Here is a 20160-nt window from a genome sequence, read left to right as displayed (position 1 = left end):
CTCAGAGTTGCCAAAAGTTAAGAACATCCTTAAGTCAGTCTGTAAAAGAGTTGTAACCATGTGCAATGGTAAAGAAATAGTTTCATATTTCAAAGTTTAAAGAAACATTACTATCATTTGAACACCTATGTGTTTGCATGGCTGCTATTTAATCTCTATGTGAAAGTTAAAGAATTATTGACACCCTTCCTTCTCCCATCCAAAGTGGGTTTTCAGAAGCACAAGCAGAGATACTTACCTGTGGAAGACTTTTTGGCTGTAACTTTGGATTGGACAGCAGATGCTGTTGGAGTCAGATGGTAGAAATTTACTAGATGTACAATGTTGCATAGTAGAGTGAGATTGTTTCTCATTTTTTCTTTCTAAAAATAAGAAAAAAAGAAAGCTAAGTATGATAGTAAACTGTCTTTGCTTATGTCCTGCCAGATGTTTAATCTCAAAGTAGATTAAAAGTAGGTCCAATAAGATGTTGATGATAATGAATAAATAGTCAAAACACTACTTTTATTTGAAATTAATAATTGGAATTGCCATCCTTTTTGCAACTACATAACACACCTAGTTACATCAAATATGTTTCTCTATTATACTGTTAATTATATAGTAATGTATCAAATGAAAAGTAGAAAAATATTTCTTTTCATTTCTTGTTGATTTCTGAGAGTCTTTTGACATATAAATGATTCAATATCTTTGTCCAGAATGACCACATAATTGTTGCTTAGGAGAAGACACCAATTCTTTTTAAAAAGAGAGTCTATTTATAATAATCAAAAGCAAATAACATGTCTCTTCTAAATGAAAGTGGCAAAATATGTTTATTAAGGCTGTGCTATACTAACAGCAGAAGTTTCAATGGTCAACAGACTTTTGAATCTTTAGACTGCTATGGTTTGACAATTAATTATTTAAGAATATGTGAATTTCATTTATATTAGTCTGAGAATAAAACTTAGACTTACTCATTTGTTGATATGTTTATTAAGATCTCTGAGTTTCAGGCCAAGTGTATCTTATTTTACACCAGGCATCAGGGTATCTCCAGTCCCTGCCTCAACGTTAATTCAAGGACGGATTAGCACTTATGTATTTTCCCTCATCTGAAGTTCTCTGTGCATTTGGTTTCTGTACATGTTTTTGTAGTGTAAGATATGAAATTTTATATTTTTTCAAAAAATAAAAACCCTTTGAACACAGTTAAATCGGATTGTCATGCTTGACCCTTTTCCAGAAGAATTTAAATTACAGCCTCTGTATAATGATTTCAGTTCATTCTAATGAAAATGTTGGAATGTCTTATGCTAAATATTTTAAATTCAATCAGCATGCAATTTTCTCAAAGACCTATTTATGAATCTTTGTATTTGAATGTTTTTTGTAACTAGAGTTTGACACTGAGATTGTAGGACATCAGCATAATTATGGGAAACCTAATTAGGAGTTGATTTATAACACTGTAATGTAACATTACTTGCAAAAAATAGAAAAGTGTGTTTACCATCTGCAAAATGAGACCTGCTGCTGATGGGCTTTAGCTGGTTCTCTTCCCCTAGACAAGCATCTGCTTATGAAACAGGGTGGAAGAATTGCATTCCTACCTTCTTACAAGAGGGGTACCACTGTCCACAAATGCTCCCCTTCTCTCAGTATTGTATGATATCAGTCTCCTTTTGTAAAGAGCAGAGCAAAACAACTTGCTGTATGCAAGAAAATTAATCATATTTGTATTTTGTTGCATTTATATTCTTAGAAAGTGACATCACAGGCCTATGAAAATAATCTGTAACTCCTTTGCCTATGAGTAAATCATTATTTCAAGGGACATTATTTGATATTTTAGTAGATACTCATATAAAGACTGAATTCTTTGTTAGCAAGTACACTGTTCTTGCCCTTGTGTTGCTACAGAGGTAAATGTTATATGATAAGAGGGATTTTCCCCAATCCTATAGGCATTCTTGACCAGATAGAGGGAATGGGTGGCGGTGAAGAATTAACATTTAAGAAGCATGCACTCTCCTGTATTAGAGTTTTTCACTCTTACCTTTAAGATACATTTTATTGTCTCCACTTACTCATGAGGAAACCATGACTCAAAGCTGTTAAGAAACTGCCCAAGTCCCGACTGCTCTTCAATGGCAGGATGAAACCCACATTTATTTTAGGACAAACCCACAAAATGGGTTCCCACTACACCACTCTCATTCCACAATGCTGGCCATGCTGCCTAGATAATGGAATCTTTCAGGTCAATCTTCTAATTTAATTAATGTAGGAAATGAAGATAAATGAGAAAAAATGATCTGCACAGTTTCATAAAGTGTGAAACTTGGGTGGAAACCAGCATATAACATAGTATATTTCTAACATATTTGGTTTTTAGAATAAACCAAACTTTTAGAGTAAAAAATTGCTTTTCTTATTTGTGTTTCTTCCACGGCATAGCAGCAAAATCTAATTCAATATATATTTCTAGCATATGTCATAGTTTTCTCTACTACAAACTCAGGAAATTTCAATAAATACTTACTTACATTTCCAGCTATGATATCTAAACTTTAACTATGGAACTTTGGAGTCTACAGGCAATTCACTATCAAATTATAAGCAAAAGTAAAGTAAGTTGACATTTATGAAAATCCACAGTAGCCATTCAAATCAAGCAAGAGTTTCAAATTGTATAGTAAATATAATTTTACTTGAATTTAGAAGGTTAAAAATAATAACTGGAATAAAGTTAGCAGAAATGCTGGAATATTGATAATTGTTTTCATAGAGAAAGTTGTTAGTTTTTAAATCCTCTCTCTAATTTTTAAAAAAAATGTGTTGGGATTATTAATTTCAATTTGAAATTTCTTAATGATCCCAAGTTTCCAGAAAGTAAAACTCATTCAAAGCAGTTCTTTAAGTTGTGAGACATTTATTCTGTTTTTCTTTTGCACAAAGGTAGAAAGGGAGCCAACTCCATTTCAAGGCTAAGTGACTTTCCTCAGGTCACATAGTTCATTATTATATCCCTTCTCTCTTTTAAGTTAATCCTCTCCCTCTGCATTCCAGATGGTGCCCTCCTGCTTTGGAATCTTTTCGCCAATTGTTTCTGCTCTTGAATATCCTTAGCTATCAATTCCGCGGCTCCCTTCCCCTCATCCTCTACATTTACATAGCGTGTTGGTGTCTGGAGGCAGCATGTCAAAATTTGTTCTGTCAGCAGCTAGTTGTGTGAACACAGGCAAGCCATTTAACCTCTGTTCCTTCAAGTGCCTCATTTATTAAATGAGGAAGTGCTATGGCTATTATGAGAATCTTTAAATCTACACACACAGAGAATGAAACTAGAGTCCACCCTGTGCCCTGTGATAATCCTTTAGTAAATGTTATTTATCTTTATAAATACCACTTGACCGGGAATCAAACCCACAACCTTTTGGTATACTGGAAAAGGCTCCAGCCAATTGAGCTACTAGACAAAGCACCAGGATTGTATCTTAATACTCTTCCCATCCCATGATATATGCTTTCCTTTGGAAATCCCACCAATCAGAAGTCTTCAATTTTAACATATATGGTAATCTCATCCCATACTGAATCTCTAGTGTTCAACTTTTTGCTGAAATATAGCTTCATTTGTATAAATTTTTACTGATGATATCCAATTGTCTATAATGTGGATATATCAAATTACGTATATCTCAAACTTATCTCCTTATTTTCAAAATAACTAACATCTCCTCCCATACTTACAGTAGAAGATACTACTTTACATGTAGTTAACAAGTAGATATTCAAAATTTGTACTTTAAATTTCCTCTACCCTCAGCTCCATGTAATACTTGTCAAAAAATTGTATTAGTTGCACATTGAATATGTTTCTCAGATATACAAGGGTTAACAAAAGTAGGTTTAGAGTTGTAATACAAATAAATAATACAACAAAATTTAAAAATAATAATACAAGAATAAACTTTTTGCATATTCACAACTGTGAATCCACTTTTTCCCTCTCTTGTTATTACTAACAAATGTAGAAAAATAAGAAAACATCAAAGGTAACACAGAGTAGGGAATATACTAGAAAATTAAAATATCACTCATAACTAAAGAGATACTATTTCTTGATACATTATTTTATATATTTTTATAATGGGAATTTAATAGTCATTCTACCCCATTTAGAAATCAATTATAAAAATTATACAGCACATTGTTATTCAAACAATTGCCAACTAGAATAATTTCAGACCATGAAAGAAATAACTAGTATCAGATTGACTGATCATTTACCCAAAAATAGATATATCCCATAAAGAAGGTGCTCAGAATCATGTCAGCAAATAAGTTGGCTTGTATTGTATTGGAAAAAAAAATAAGATAATAAAAATTTACTCATATGAAAGGATAAGGCTTAAAAGGTTTCCACTCTGGTACAAGGATAAAGTAAAATGATTTATTGAATGTTCCCTAGAGTGATAACAGTTCAAGCTATATTAAATATGGAGGTCAGACCTAAGAACAAATGCTTTTCAATCATCCTTCTGTTGTCTACAAATATGAGAAATACAATTATAATGAATATTAATATCAAAGGAAATAGTTCAGAAAAGTGCAGCCTAAGTGTGTTTTCAGGACAAGTATATTGCCGACTTCTCAGTCCTTTGCTTTGTTAATGCTGAGGAAGGGGTAAGGAATTATGATATAATTCCTGTAAGGAAGCCTGGGTCTTTTTGAGGGGTAGATGACTGTTCCCCATGATTCATCATAAAGGATCCTTTCAGTCCTGTCAAAGCACATGGTCTTGATTTCAGTAATAGAAGGAAGCTTCCAAAAAACAAGTGCTCCTTGTACTTTATAAGAAAAGGGGCCCGAAGGTCAAAGTCAAATAGATTTTGACATTGCCTATAGTATCCTCTACTGGGGCTTCACATAACATTCTAAAGTACAAAGGTTCAACTACGCTTAATTCAATGATTTCCCAAATGTCTGATCATGGTACCCTTTTGGCTCTTAGCGAGTATGAACACAACCACATGGTAGTTGTAAGAGTGGATTGTTACCCATGTAATTAACACTTCTCAAGATAACTGTAAGAAGGTTATATTTTCTCAACCAATGTTACCCTGGGGAAACACTGAAAAGAAAATATCAACTCTGAGTTGTATCTGTATCAGTGCAATGTATCTGAATAATGGTCCATACCTACTCGTGCCTGCCTTGCCTGGGGACCAAGGCAATAGCACAATTACGACACACCTGGGTGGAGTTGGGTAGGCTGCAAAACATCAAAAATAACTACTTTAATTCACTACCTTTGAAGTATGGATTGCATTTCATTGTTGTCTGATAGGCCTTAAACTAAAGGGTTACTGAATAAAAGGTTATAACAAAATTTTAACCATGACCTTGGTTTTATTACTCTTATTACTTTAACAAATGTGTCATTTGATATTAAACATTATCAAAATATTTAAATATTCTAAGCCAAGGGAGGCAATAGTCTTGGGGAACAGAGCTTGTCTGAGAGAAAAGAAATGCGCACCAAGGAGCTGTTCATAGGATGAGCATCTCCGTAGAGATGAGTGCATCATCACAGCACATCAGCCCCGAGGGCTGAAGAAAAGACGGGGACCTGAAGCAAGACTGAAAGTGAAGAAAGCATTAAAAACATGCCCATACACTAACAGACAATTATGTGTGTATATACACAGGCATACACACATTTTGTTGAACTTTATGGATATTATGTTTAATATGAAAAAGAGGTGTTAAATAGAAGTATGTATATTTAGGACTCAGAAAATCAAGGAATAAATGAAGTAAATAAAGAAATGACATGTGGAAATTTTACATAGATAGTTCTCAAGAAATGATACAGAACCAAAGGGCATTATTAACTTTTTTTAATGTCATTTAATGTCCATTGATGATAGCTTAGGGACTTGGGAAACCATGCAACAATTCAGAATTTTCTAAAACAAATTTTGGAAGGAGAGGACTTATAGTCTACATTAAACCTCAAAGGGCTACCTGACCATAAAATATTAAAAATAATGACTTGAAGTAATCATTGACTATCCTCTAGTCAGTGACATCTTGTATCTGTAAGCAAACAATTTGTAACAGGATTCTCCTACTATTTCTACTTATTTTTCCAAAATGTAATCTAAGTCTTGGGGGGTTATTCTGAGATATTACTCCTAGGAGATTAACTTCATTCTATTTCATGAACAGTATATTAAAGATATTGACAGTCATACCTCAAAATAAAGTGGGACCGAGAGATAACATAATCTGATTTCTACTTTTGATGACTTACGTTAAAATAGTAAAAAGTCACCTAACTGCTAAATTATATGGATGTGAAATCTAATAGGCTCTTTTCACAGCAGGATTTTAGCATGTATTATCTTGTTAAACCTAAACTCAGAACTTACCCCAGCTCATGTCATTATATGCCTATATTACTTCAGCAGCTGTCATTAATATGACTTTTACCTTAAGTAACATTCTTATTATTAGACTAGTATTGGTATCCTGGCTGATCAGATGAACTTTAATGGTCTATGTAGATCTCTTTCCAACATTTATTTATTTATCTTACTCAATTAAGCACCAGTTTTTATAGGCCAGACCATGGGCTCTGGAGTCCTATAGACGTGGTTCAAATTCTGCCTCTGTCACTTACCAGCTGTGTGACTTTGCTAAAGTTAGTTTACATATCTGTTGCCTCAGAATCCTCATCTGTAATATAGATAATAAGAAATCTTGTTCAGCCCTTGGTTTCTACGTTGCTGTCACACAGATCTTCAAGCTACTGTCTACCTCAGGATCATTGTATGTGCTGTTTCTAACACTGGGAACTCTCCTCTCCCAGAATTTTGTCTGGTTTTTCATCCTTAAGATCTCTGATTAAAGGTCTGCTGGGGTTACTCACTTGTTTAAAGTATCACACCATGCTCCATCTTTTCATCATGGCCTATGTTAGTTCCTTCAAAATGCCTTTCAAATATGTAATTTTTTAACTGTCTTCCCTCTGGAACATAAGCTCAATAAAAGCAGAGACCAATTCTATTTTGCTGCTGCTCTATCCCTATCAACTAGCACAGTCCTGAAAACAGCATAGGCATTCAGAATATATTACTTGAATAAAAGACTAAAGTATTCATCACAGCACAGCACAGACTAAGTCCCAAATAAATGCTAGCAATTATTAGACTTGGGGAGCTAGGGTTACCAAGTCTTAATCAGTTCTTCCTTCTAGGTTTTAATCAATTGAGACAAGATAGAAGAAACCATGGGAGTTGAATTATTATTTAATGAAGCTCTTATAAGTCCTAATGTATGGGGCTCCACAGTACTACTGAATTGAAGTGGCTTAAATTTCAGAGTAAAGTGGAGTTTTATAATGTTCCCTTCCAATCGAGACTTTGGAAGCCACCTATTGGTAAAATTAGGTCTGCAAAGGTAACTTCAAATATACTTACACACCCTTCATATAGAAGATTTGGCCTACCTCACACACTCAGTTTCTGATGTAGTAGAAGGTAGGAAAGAGTATGAACAGTGTCTGAGTCACCAAGATTTCCTGCAAAAGGCTGTCACAAAGCCTGATCAAGATGTATTTCGTCGTTACCACTTTTTGAGGTAAAGTAACTCCACAATTAATATACGTGATCTGATCCAATGAATGCTAGGTTTTCTGCAAGAACAAAGAGCAAGTAAATGGTTGAGTAAAAGACAAAGGTAACCTTCCGATGACTTTTTCAAGAACATGGAATTATTTGTGGAATCTTTTCTGAAACCAAGGGAGGGACATAGAAGAGATCAGTGTTAATCATCCCCAATTATTGCTGTGGAGGTTATTGTTATTTTTATTGTGATTTTTCAGGTTAAGATCTCTGTCTGCAAGAAGTTACAACTTAACAGGATGAGACATACCAGTAAAGAAATTAAGTACAGTCAAGCATCATGTGTGCATGGTTTGGGGAGAAAGTTCGAATAGGAAAGACCTCCTAAGGAAAGACCTCCACATGGAGTTTACATTCCAAAGTTGTACTGTCCAATGTGATAGCCCCTAGCCAAATGTGCCTATTTAATTTTCAAGTTGAGTGCATTAAAATTAAACATTTATTTTCTCAGTCTCACTAGCTCTATTTCAAATGCTCACATGTGGCTAGTAGCCATCCTGTTAGACATGGCAGGTATAGAACATGCCCACCATTGCAGGAAGTTCTACTGGACAACATTTATCTAGAGACTGACAGTTATGTGTTATTCTGTGGGGAGGATGTCTTAGAGCAAGTAAGAAGAAAGTCAAGAAAACCAGTTAGTATAAAGGTATAGCAAGCGAGATAGGTGAGAAATGCTTCGACCAGGGACATAGTGTTGATGATAGGGCTGATAGGGAGGAAGGAACTAATAAAAAATAAAGCGATAAAATGACTAGAGCCCATGGATGGACTGGTGTCATTTGGTTAGGAAAGGAGAAGAGTGAGTCCAAAGTTTCTGGCTTTGGTAGCTAAAAAAGAATCTTGTATCCTGTGGATCAGGGTAAGCGTCAACCAATCTGGCCTTGTCATTTTCAAGGTTATTTATCTGATGAAACACAGAGAACAAGCTCTTACATCTTGTCTGCAGGCCACCGAATCTCAGCCACTGCTCGAATATGAAAGCATTCATGTCCACACCAATAAGCATCGGCATGCCGCACGGTGCCGTTACAATCTATATCTGAGGGAAAACCATTTCTCTGGAAAAGAGCAACACAATTTTTATTGACAAAGCACTGACTCAAAAAGGCATGAACATCAATCTACATTATCAAAAGAACACTGGGCTTAGAAGTTTAAAATTCCATTACTACCTCAAAGATTTCATCCCTAACGGTGGTTTATTTATTTTCTGTGCATGTCCAGAATTAAAGAGATAATTCTTGAGACTCTCCCAGAATACTAGAATAAAGGAGAAAAAAAATATGTTCATAAAAGGCGAGAAGAGGGAGGATTGAAAAATCTCCATTTTTTTGGAAGACAGGTAAACGCAGCTCTCATATAAAACTTTTATTTCCCCAGATACTAAAATCCCATCCACATCTTGGGAGTTTCATTCAGGACTACGATTCACATAATCAAATTACTAGGAATGATTGCCGAAGCGCTGGAGAACGATGGAGGGGCGCAGTGTGAAAGGAAGTAGTGGCACCAGAGGTTCATTTCTCCCACGCACATCTTAATTTGCATTCCCTGAAAACCGTGGCTGAGGCGATGACTGGGGTGCATGGGATGTATTTGGGAGATGACTCGAGAAAGCCAAGAGTGAGGGAAGGTCAGGAGCAAAGCCACAGTGACAAGGCTGTAGAAACCCAAGACTCCATTTCTACCAGGGTCTCTGGGAGGCTTGAAAAGGCCTCTCGGAAATGAGCCTCCAGTGGGTGAAAGGATGTGTGTGCATTTGTCCACCAGCTCCCAACCCACATTGACTGCAAGGAGCTAGCCGACCCTTTCACGGCCACAGGCTTTCCCGCTGCATCGCACACAGGCTTGCAAGTTCCCTGGCTTCAGCTATGCCCCCCGGAAGCACAGCAGTAGAGCCGTGTGCACAACACAGTCAAGGCCGTGTTTTCACAAGTCAGAACTATCCCCTTCAGCTGTAGAAAAGATCAGAGTCAAGCCAGGGAGTGTGACGCATGACAGCACACGTGTTCACTGCAGTCCAACTCTTGCACTGCTCAGGTCCATCCGGCCTCATACTAATCCCACTCCTCAGGACGGAGCCATCCTCCTCAGCCTGTGGCCAGTGTAGTCCTGCCAGGACCATGCTCAGTTAGGCTTCATGCATGAAGCTAATGCTTTGCATTCACTGTCTTGAAATTCTTAACATTTATCTCTTTGAACTTGTGTTTTTGTAAGTGAAATGTGATGGAACAAGTAGGTGTGTGTGTGTGTGTCTGTGTCTGTGTGTGTATGTGCGTGCAGTTGATAGAGAAGAAGGTACATTGAGCCTAGGCTCCGGAACTGCCTGCTAATTTCTGAACTGCCCCACCTCTCACCACCTCCATGGGAAAGGTACTAGGCTGCCGGTCCCCTTCCCACTAGCATTCAGGTACCTGGCTCCCCCACTACCACCCACTCTCCCCTCCCCTGCAGAGACAAGGTCACATCAATGGCAAAGGCTATGTACTACCATCCCCGTTTGGCACTACCAAAGCTGGGTACAGGTGAAAAGAGGGTTGGTGTTGGGCTGTGTTCCTTAGTTTCCCAGTGGGGCACGACAGTTGCAGTTGTCATCCCATCATGGCAGGCGACTAGTGCAGCCCACCTGCAAGCAGAGGCCCAGTGCCTCCCAACATGGAGGTTACAGTCACTTGTAGGCCACCCATCCATTGTGGGTTGGGACTATGAGCAGATCTGGAAAAAGAGAATTGATTCCCTCTCGGCCCCCACCCACAACCTCCTCCTGTCCTGCATGCTGCGTGGGGCCTGCAGCTGGCTGAGGGCCAGCCTGTCAGCCCAAAAGCCACCTGAGCACATGCTGAGTTGAGAGGTACCCTGGGTACCTGTGAAGGCCTACACTATCCCTGAGGTGAACCCTTTTACTGATGGGAGCATAACATTAAATAGCAAGTTAGCAACACCCTGGCTGGTCAAGAGAGAGAGTAGAAGGTAGAAAGGAAATAGCTGTATATTGTATTTCAGTATCTTCAACAGCATTTTCTTTCCCCTTTTTGAACAAGAGGCTCTGCATTTTCATTTTGCATTGAATCCCACAAATCATGTAGCCAGCCTGGTTATAAGGAAGTGGCTAGTCATAATCTCTCAAAAAGGAGGTAAGACAGAGGAAACAACTGTTGTAATTCCAACAAAGTTGTAATGATATTCATCTTCACTCTCCTCCACCACCCATTCTAATTTCCCCTCTCGCTCAGCCAGCACTGCAGACAGTTGAGTTTGCTTGCCTGATGAGCGTCTTCACTGTCAACCCTGAGTGATCTGGGTCCCTGAATGCATTGGTCCTTTCACATCCAGTCACTGCAATTACCTAGTCAACAAGCATTAAAGCCTGGGGAAATCCTCCACTGACTTCTTCAAGTTTGGCGTCGTACTCTTTGTCCCTGTTACGAAAGGACAATCCCAGCTTCTCACAATGATGAGGGTCAGTTATGCCTGTCAGTGCAATAATTCACTGGGATATTGGCTCAGTGATAAAAACTCAAGTTCAGCAGAGGATGATTTTCTTCCAGCCCCAAACCACAATGTTCATACAGCAGAGCCCAAGATGCAAACACAGGAAATATAAATTCTACCAGGTGGTTACAGATGAGCTTCCTAGTGCTGCCATAACAAAGTATCCCAGGCTGGGTGACCTAAACAATAAAATTTTCTTTTTGAACAATTCAGGAGGCTGAAAGTAGGTTGAAGTTCAAGGTGTCTGCAAGTGTTGTTCCTTCTGAGACCTTTCTTCTTGGCTTATAAATAGCCACCTTTTCCTCCTGTGTCGTTACATGATCTTCCTTCAGTGTGTGTCCTAAATCTCCTCTTATAAGGATGCCAGCTCATATTGACCTCATTTTAACCTAATTCTATCTTTAAATACCCTATCTCCAAGTACAGTCACATTCTGAGATACTGGGCATTAGAACTTCAGCATATGAATTCGTGGTGGGGGGTAGGACTTCAGTCTATAACAGTCACTGAGTTTGAGTTTACTTTTAATCTTTGGTTTCTGGACAAAGATATCCTAGCCACTGTTGATAAAAGAGCATTAATTAGTTCCTGAGTTATAATTATGTGAGAAAGTCAGACATACTATCAGCATTCCTTAATGGTTTTGGCTGAGCCACTAGAATCAGGGCAGGTAAACCCATACTCCTATAGGTATGGAAGAGCTACAGGGGTCTGATGTGACTTATTTGTAGCCAAGAGATTGGTCTGATATCAGGTGCTCAATGCCAGGAAGGCAGTAGCTCAATTGACCTTGTAATTATAGGGCTATTGAACCCTGGATAACTTGAATCTGTCACCCATGACTTACATTCATGAACCCATTGCACAAGCCCTGGAGAGGCCACAGATAAGGTTGTCAGCTACAGGCAGGCCATCGTGTGCATCTGTTTTTTAAGGGTCTCTTCTGCTTGGCTGTCCTATGGACATCGATGTGAAATAGAAAAAATTATCTCACTTTGTCCTCATTGCTATAGATCAGCCATGGGCAAACTACGGCCCGCGGGCCGGATCCGGCCCGTTTGAAATGAATAAAACTCAAAAAAAAAAAAAGACCGTACCCTTTTATGTAATGATGTCTACTTTGAATTTATATTAGTTCACACAAACACTCCATCCATGCTTTTGTTCCAGCCCTCCGGTCCAGTTTAAGAACCCATTGTGGCCCTTGAGTCAAAAAGTTTGCCCACCCCTGCTATAGATTCATCCAATTAGCATGTCACCTTTCCAGATGCCCAAACTTTCCAATTTGCCCCTCCAGGTACCTAAGCAAAGCTACCAGGGTATCCACCACCACCCAGGCTCTAGGTTTAGCATTACCTCAGGCCTCTTCTCAGTCCTTTAAAGTATATTGCCCTGACTGGTTTGGCCCAGTGGATAGAGTGTCAGCCTGGGGACTGAAAGATCCCAGGTTCGATTCCGGTCAAGGGCATGTACTTTGATTGCAGGCACATTCCCAGTAGAGGGTGTGCAGGAGGCAGCTGATCAATGTTTCTCTCTCATTGATGTTTCTAACTCTCTATCCCTCTCCCTCCCTCTCTGTAAAAAATTAATAAAATATATTTAAAAAATAAAAATAAAGTATACATCCATGTGTACTTCCACAGGTCTGCTTGAGGCATAAGTCATCCACTCTATGGTAATTCAGCTAATACCAATGCAACAAGCTAAACAATTTGTCCAACAAACCCCCAGTTTTTCTTGGTCACCTGCTGGTCATGAGGATCCAAGCCACTTGAGTCACATAGCTGTGAGCTGAAAGAGAGATGCCAGTTCAACACAAGCAGGTAACATGGGAGATGGAGACACAACTTCATGCAACTGACTTAGGTCCACTGGCTGTGCTGGGGTTTGATCCAGAATGTACCCTTTCTATTGTAGGATGGATTGTGGCGACACCCACTGGCCCTTATGAATTAACAGAACTGGCAACTCCCAGAAGCTTTATTAAGCCATGAAGTTACTTATCATCAGCCTCTACCACTGCCCAGTGCTGCAACAGACCAGGGAAATGCTCCAAGGCTTCATAATCCAGTGTTCCCACTTCGCCTGTACCTTATCCCAAATCAGCTCCGATGAGAATGTTATTAATTTTGGTGCTGCAGCATGGAATCATGTTACATTCTGATGGTGAGAGTTGCAATTATTTCAGAGGTCAGATAATTGAAAGGATTCACTGAACTCCACAAAGCATCTGCACAAATGATTGTGTACGGAATAGAAATAATGTAGAGGTAAACAAAGGGCCCCAGTGAACTGCTATACTGCTAGGCACAGCTCCCCAGAGTCTTTTCTCAATCCCACAGAATGCTCTTTAACTTTGAATTGTGAACGACCAAGCCATATAGGAGGCATCTTGGTTTCAGGGGATCTAGGGCAAAAGTGTCCAGGAGGGAATTTTATGCCCCACTGGACATATATTCAAGCCAGCTGTTAATTGATTTCACCAGGTGTAAGTCATCAATGAAAGCATCCCTAAACAACATAAGCAAGGTGGCTCTGGGTGCTGCAGGAGTTTCAAACATTAAATAGCTAAACCACTAGCTAACCCACGTACCCTTTGTCTTGGCCTGGAGTCAGAATCCGACTTCCAGGCAGCCCCACCGATAAGACAGATAAGCAGTTTCATTTTGAGATAGTTTTATCGCCCCTGACCCAGTTTCAGAATCTCATTCGGAATTGTTGCTCACTAGGAACTCCTCTGGTTTTAGCTTCTTAATTCTGGGTTGTGTTTTTTTGTTGTTTTTTTCTAAAGCATAGCCTGGGTCAAAGTCATGGCTGCAGGTCATTTATTTATGTGATTTCTAGAAATTAGGAGTTAGTGAGCAGGAAAAAGGGAAAAAACGCGGTGGGTGGGTTATTGAGATTTCAGCTATACTCACCAAAAAGCATAAAAAAACTCCCTCTTATCCATAAATGTCTGACTGGGGTGTTGGCTGCTGGGGTTCCTTTTTAATAGCTCCCATTCATATTTGTTGCAGGTTGCCTTTGGGTGTTAACTCCTTCATTCTTTCAGGCTGCACTAGTATGTAGGCCAAGAGAGCCATCTATTATAGCTCTAAAGAAAGCTATGGCTTTAGTGACCTTGCTGCAGAAATCTTTCAGAAAACTTGAGAGCCTACTGTAAAACACAGCTATCATTAAAATTTCAATCCCATAAATTGATAATTTAATAAATTATCTAAAAAACAAAAGCAATTAATTCTCAAAACCCATCTTGTCCTAATTGTTTCCTATTATGGGCTCTCTTGTGATTATTTGTCTGTTATCTTTATGATGGAATACTAACATAATGGAATGCTGCTGCATATCTCTTCCCAGAAATGTATCCAGTACATCATGTTGTAACTTGAAATTGGCCATGGTGGGATATTTACACCATGGAAACCAGCAAATGCTATAAATCAGGGTTTGATTCCTGCCCTACCCTCCTAACCATCCAGCCTCAGGTCCCTGTTAAATAATTACTACCCCGCCACCCCCCGCCCCCCGCACATCCCAGCAAAGCGAAGAGATGGATGACTCCCAGAGCAAGTTTGAGTTGTCCAACCCATGTGGTTGAAATCCAGACATCAGAAAAGAATATGTGACATTGATAGTTAAGAAAATCTGCTATGCTCTCCAGTCTCCCAGACTCTATTCCAATGTGGGAGTAATATAGGGAAGTTAGCTTTACTCTAATTTCCATCTGTACCCTAAGCCACCCTACATCAATATTATTGTAAATGGACATATTTGACTTAGTGATTCTGCAGGTGGAGAACTTCAGGGGTGAAAGGCTGGGTCACCATCGCACACAATTAAAGTTAGTGAGGATAAACAAATGTAAGCAAGAAGAAAATGAGACAGGGTAAAGCTCTTCAAAAATGAAGGTTTAGTCGTTAAAAAGTTGGGTGGGTAGTGAATATCATATTTGAGTCATGCATCTATAAAACAGGAGATATTTTACATGCAAAGGGGGAATAATGATCAGCAATGCAGCTATGAAGGAACCTCCACCAGAGTTCTCATGGTAAGAGTGTTGCTCACCACACCCTCCCGCACATCACAACCACACTCACCTCTGTCATGTATACATACCAACAGCACACTCAGAACTACTTAATAAGAAATCGTAAGTCACATGTAAGCATTTTCTATATGTAATAAAATGTTTTATGCCCTTTGTGTATATCACCTCTAAACTTTCACAGCGATCTGACAATTTAATAGTATTATCCATTCCCACATTAAAAATGGAGAAACTGAGGCACACAGAATGTAAGTAACTAGGGAACAACACACAAGTTGTAAAGCTGTATACAAACTTTTCTCTGAAAAAATTTTTTTCACCTTTTTAATATAATTTAAATCTGCTGTCACCTCCAGGCATCGCTTACTTTATAGCCCTATCGAGTGATGGATGACACTCCACCCGAAGGACCTGTGGACCTGTAAGCAGAAAGATGCCTTCCATAGGCCTCAGAGCTCTTCAAGGCCATTGCTCTCCTTTTGTCTTTCAGCTAAAATCTCAATCCATTTGAAGCATATGTCAACAGTACTACCTACTGCCGTTTCTGCTTGGGGTCGTGTGCTAACCTTTCCGCCAGTCCTCTCATTCATTGAAAATGTTAACACCCTAACCCTTTACTACATGTTTGGTGATTTCAAACCAGGGTCCACTCGCACAAAAAGTGTATATGTTTAAATTATTTAAAAAGACCTCTTCTGGGTGCATGGATTTCAATAGAGGCTCTATATTTGGGCAGGTAACTTTAAAAAGGAGTGCCTTTCCTCAGTCTGAGATTAGCCTCTATTCACATCCCAGAGCTGGAAGTACAGCCTGGACAGGTTCAGTCTGTAGACTCTGTAGGGTCCCAGATTGTCCCAAGCAAAGATTCTCTCATTTTTTCTTCTTCTTCTTCTTTTTTTAAATTTTCATCATTGTCAATGACTTTACCAATTTTCTACATCTACCATCAACTTCCAGGCTTATACCATAACTTCTACTCTGAAGAATATCCTCCAAAATATTACTAAAGTAAGCCCCTTCTCTGACCACAGTCACTAATATGTCCAACTCAGTTATCCTACCCATTGTAATAATTCTGCAGTTTCCAATCTTTAACAGTGCCATTTTCACTTCTATTGGCCATCTCAAAATCTCCTTATTCAATTTAGATGTCATGATCCATCACTATATTAATAAAATAACATTTATATATATACTCTTAAATCTTTGGCCCCATCTCCGTCTGTCTTTCTCAATTGGCAAAACTGTTACCCTATTTAAATTTATTCTGTGTCTTCTAATTGCCTGCAGAGCTTGAGTAGAGAAAACTAGGCCATTGTCGATGGAATCACTTTCTATTTAGTATTACAAATTCCAAGTGAGCTCCTAGCATTGCCTTGCAATCTTTTTGCATTTATATTGTCATTTCTCTATCAGCCCATTTACTTAACGCTTTTTTTCCAAAAACGAGCTCCTGTCTCCACATCATCATCAATGTTATCTTTTCTATTATGTCATTTTCACAGGAATGCAAACATGCAGCAATATTCTCCACGCTGAAATGACCATCCCCTGATTAACTATTTCCAGTTAATACTCCACTTCTCTACATTTTGCAGAAAATTTTTAAAAAATATTTTCTACAATAACTGTTCCATTTTACCAAATTACATGCTCTCATTAACCTACTCTAATTATGCTTTTTCTGTCAAGTTTAATAGTATTGACTTCCATATTGACAAATGGAATAGTCAATCATAGTCCTCCTGTAACTCAGCCTCTGAGATATTAAATTATTTTTCCTGAAACACCTCTGATCCCTTAGCCTCTAGAGAAAACTCAAAACTCTTAATGTACCCTAGGTTTCATTTGTGTTCTTCTTTATCCATGCCCAATCTACATTCAATTTGTCCAGGGACACAACTATAAATAATTTCTATATCACCTATGCCAATATCTCCAAAACATTTGCTTTCAAAACCGACCTTCTTTCAATTACAGACATGTTTTCAATGGTCTCCTGATATATCTATTTGGATGTATAAGGAGCATCATGAATTTGGCAAGTCCAAACAGAATTCTTACTCCATCCTTGTTCTCTAAAGCCTGCTTCTCTCTTACTCTCCCCAGTTTCTCATTGGCTCAGGCTGAAATCTTAGAATCCATTACTGTCCTCTGCAATGAAATTTCTTAGCAAGTTCTATGAGCTCTACATTCAAAATATATTTCAGATTTGACTATTTCTCATCACCTCCATGTCTACTGCACAAGATACAACTGAACTAATCTTCTTGTTTTTGTTCTTATTCCTTAAGTAAATTCTTCATAAAATGAATATAGTTATTTTTTTAAATTAAATTGCATCATGTTAGCCTGATGTGCATACTCTATAATAGTTTCTTGTTCAAAAAATCCAACTTTTAAACACGTCTGACAGAACTTTAACTAGAGTGTATCCTCCATAATTCTCTGACTCTATTTCCTAAATTGTTGTTGCTGCTATTTTTTATCTCTTTTCCTTAATTAACTTTAGTCCCATTGGGCTGGTCTTACAGAAGAATCAAATATGCCACATGCCTTTCACCACCTCTGTTTTCTCTTCTTGAACTCCTCTTGCACAGATGTTTTCATGATTCTCCTTTCTTCATCAGATTTCTTCTCAAAACTTCCCTCCCTGCTCACCATGATTATTTTACTTTTTATCCTGTTTTATTTATCACAGAACTCACTACTACTTGAACTTGTGTATGTTTTTCTTTGTGCCTATTCTCTGTTTAAGCTACTAAAATGTAAGCTCGTGACAAAGATTGTGTCTGCTTTGCTTATTGCTATTATTACATTGTCTGGATAAATAACTGACACACAAGTGTTCAACAAGAGAACAAATTGATTAATAAGTCATCATTTGGGAAGGAGAAGCATGATTTAAATGGTGTTGAATTGCATACAAAAATGAAACAGATTAAATCTTTATTAAAAATGAGAAGGCACTTTGGTAAGAGGAATGACAGTATTAACCACAATTGCCAGACTATTACCTAAATATCCTGCTAGATGCAATGTCTAGAGGACACCAAATGAAACTTATTCATATCATTGTATCTCAATTGCAAAACATTATGCCTAAAGGTAGCTGCTCTATAAAAACTTGTTGAATGAATGGATTAAAAATGCCCTGGGACTAAACCAAGTTATGATTTAAGTGCAGTCATTAGAATGTGAACACCCAGGGAAATAAGTCAGAATAGTGTAACTATACAGTTGTCCCTTCAGGCCAGTTATTTTTGACTGAGGAAAATAAGTGCTTCTCAAGAAATAGATAAACTTATTTGGGGAAAATTATGTAATTTCCCATACACTCTTAGCATAATGAAGATAAAATTATTTGCAAGTCAATAATAGAACTAAGGAAAAACTAAATAAGGTAGTGAGTGGAAGAGGCTTTTAAAAATCTAAAAATGAGTGTTATCAACATACTCTTAAATGATTTTTATTGCAACAGAAATTAAAATGCTGAAAAGCTAAAATTCATTTTATAAACATCCACCGATGTAGTGAGATAAATGCTCTTTATATTACTTATTAGTTTAAGTACATGAATGGCACAGCAGTAAAAATTGATATGTATTGTTTCAGATGCTTATATCTGTGAATGAATGAAACAAGCCTTTCATTTTTTTTAAAATTTATCTTTATTGTTGAAAGTATTACAGATGACTCCTTTGTTTTGTTTTGTCATTGACTTCCTCCTCCTCACACTTGCCCCTCCCAAGTCCTCACCACACTATTGTCTGTACATAAATGCATATAACTTTGCCGGTTATTCTCTCCCCCACACACACACCCCACACACACATTCCCTCTGAAATTCATCAGTTTGTCCCATGGTTCTATGTCTCTGGATCTATTTTGTTCCTCAGTTTATTTTGTTAATTCCACATTTGAATCAGGTCATGTGATACTTGTCTTCCTGTGACTGGCTTATTTTGCTTATCATAATACTGTCCAGGTCCACCCATATTGTTCAATTAGAAAAAATATTTTCCAGAAATTCAGTCAAGAGTTATCAATGAAAATGCAGCCACGTGTCCACTATAAGAAGGACAATAGAACAGAGGGAAAATACAGAATACTTAAAGCATACAAAGGCCTGCCACAGCTTTGTTTTCCTGATCTCCACCTGCCTAAATGATTATTCCCTACTCTCTACTGCTCCCCCAAAACCTTACTAAAATCCAGCAAACTCTGTCATTTTGGCATTCAGTGAATAGTTCAGTGAAGCAACATATTTTAAGAATATATTATTTATATCTCTGGGTTTGTAACAGAGTACTCTATATTCATATAACTTTATTTTCTTTTTCATTATATCATTACTTGTTTGTAGCTTCTTCATCCACTTTTTCTCCTCTTCACTTCCCTGCTCTGCATCCTCTCTCTCTCTCTCTCTCTCTCTCTCTCTCTTTCTCTCCCCCACCTTCCCTGTCTTATCTCCTCTCTATTTCTCTCTTACAAGAATGTTGCCACATGCCCATGTAATGAGAACAGATAATATTGACTGGGAAAAGATTTATATAATCAAATAATATTTGTTTTTTCCGTGTTGTTAAAAACAAGTAACCATAAAAATACATTAGCTTAAATAACAGCATTTAAAAAATGTAAAAAATCTTAAAAACATTATTCAAATTGCAATCGTTTATATATTGAAATGTGCATACTTGGAACACGGACAAATGTCTGATTAATTTTGTGTACTGTACTATATTTTACCTGTATTTTTTTTTTGGTAATTTGTATAACATTTTAGAACTGTTCATAGCTTGAGTGTCTTCAGTTTTACAACATGGTTAATATTTTATCAGAAAGTTATTGCCTTTGCTTTGAAATTGTTTTATTCCTTGAAAGTTATTGTCACTTTGAGTTAATTTGGAAAATTTGCAATGCAGGAAGTGT

This window comes from Myotis davidii, unplaced genomic scaffold (assembly GCF_000327345.1).
Source record: "Myotis davidii unplaced genomic scaffold, ASM32734v1 scaffold31, whole genome shotgun sequence".
NCBI classification, from domain to species: Eukaryota; Metazoa; Chordata; class Mammalia; order Chiroptera; family Vespertilionidae; genus Myotis; species Myotis davidii.
This window is presented reverse-complemented; position numbering follows the sequence as displayed.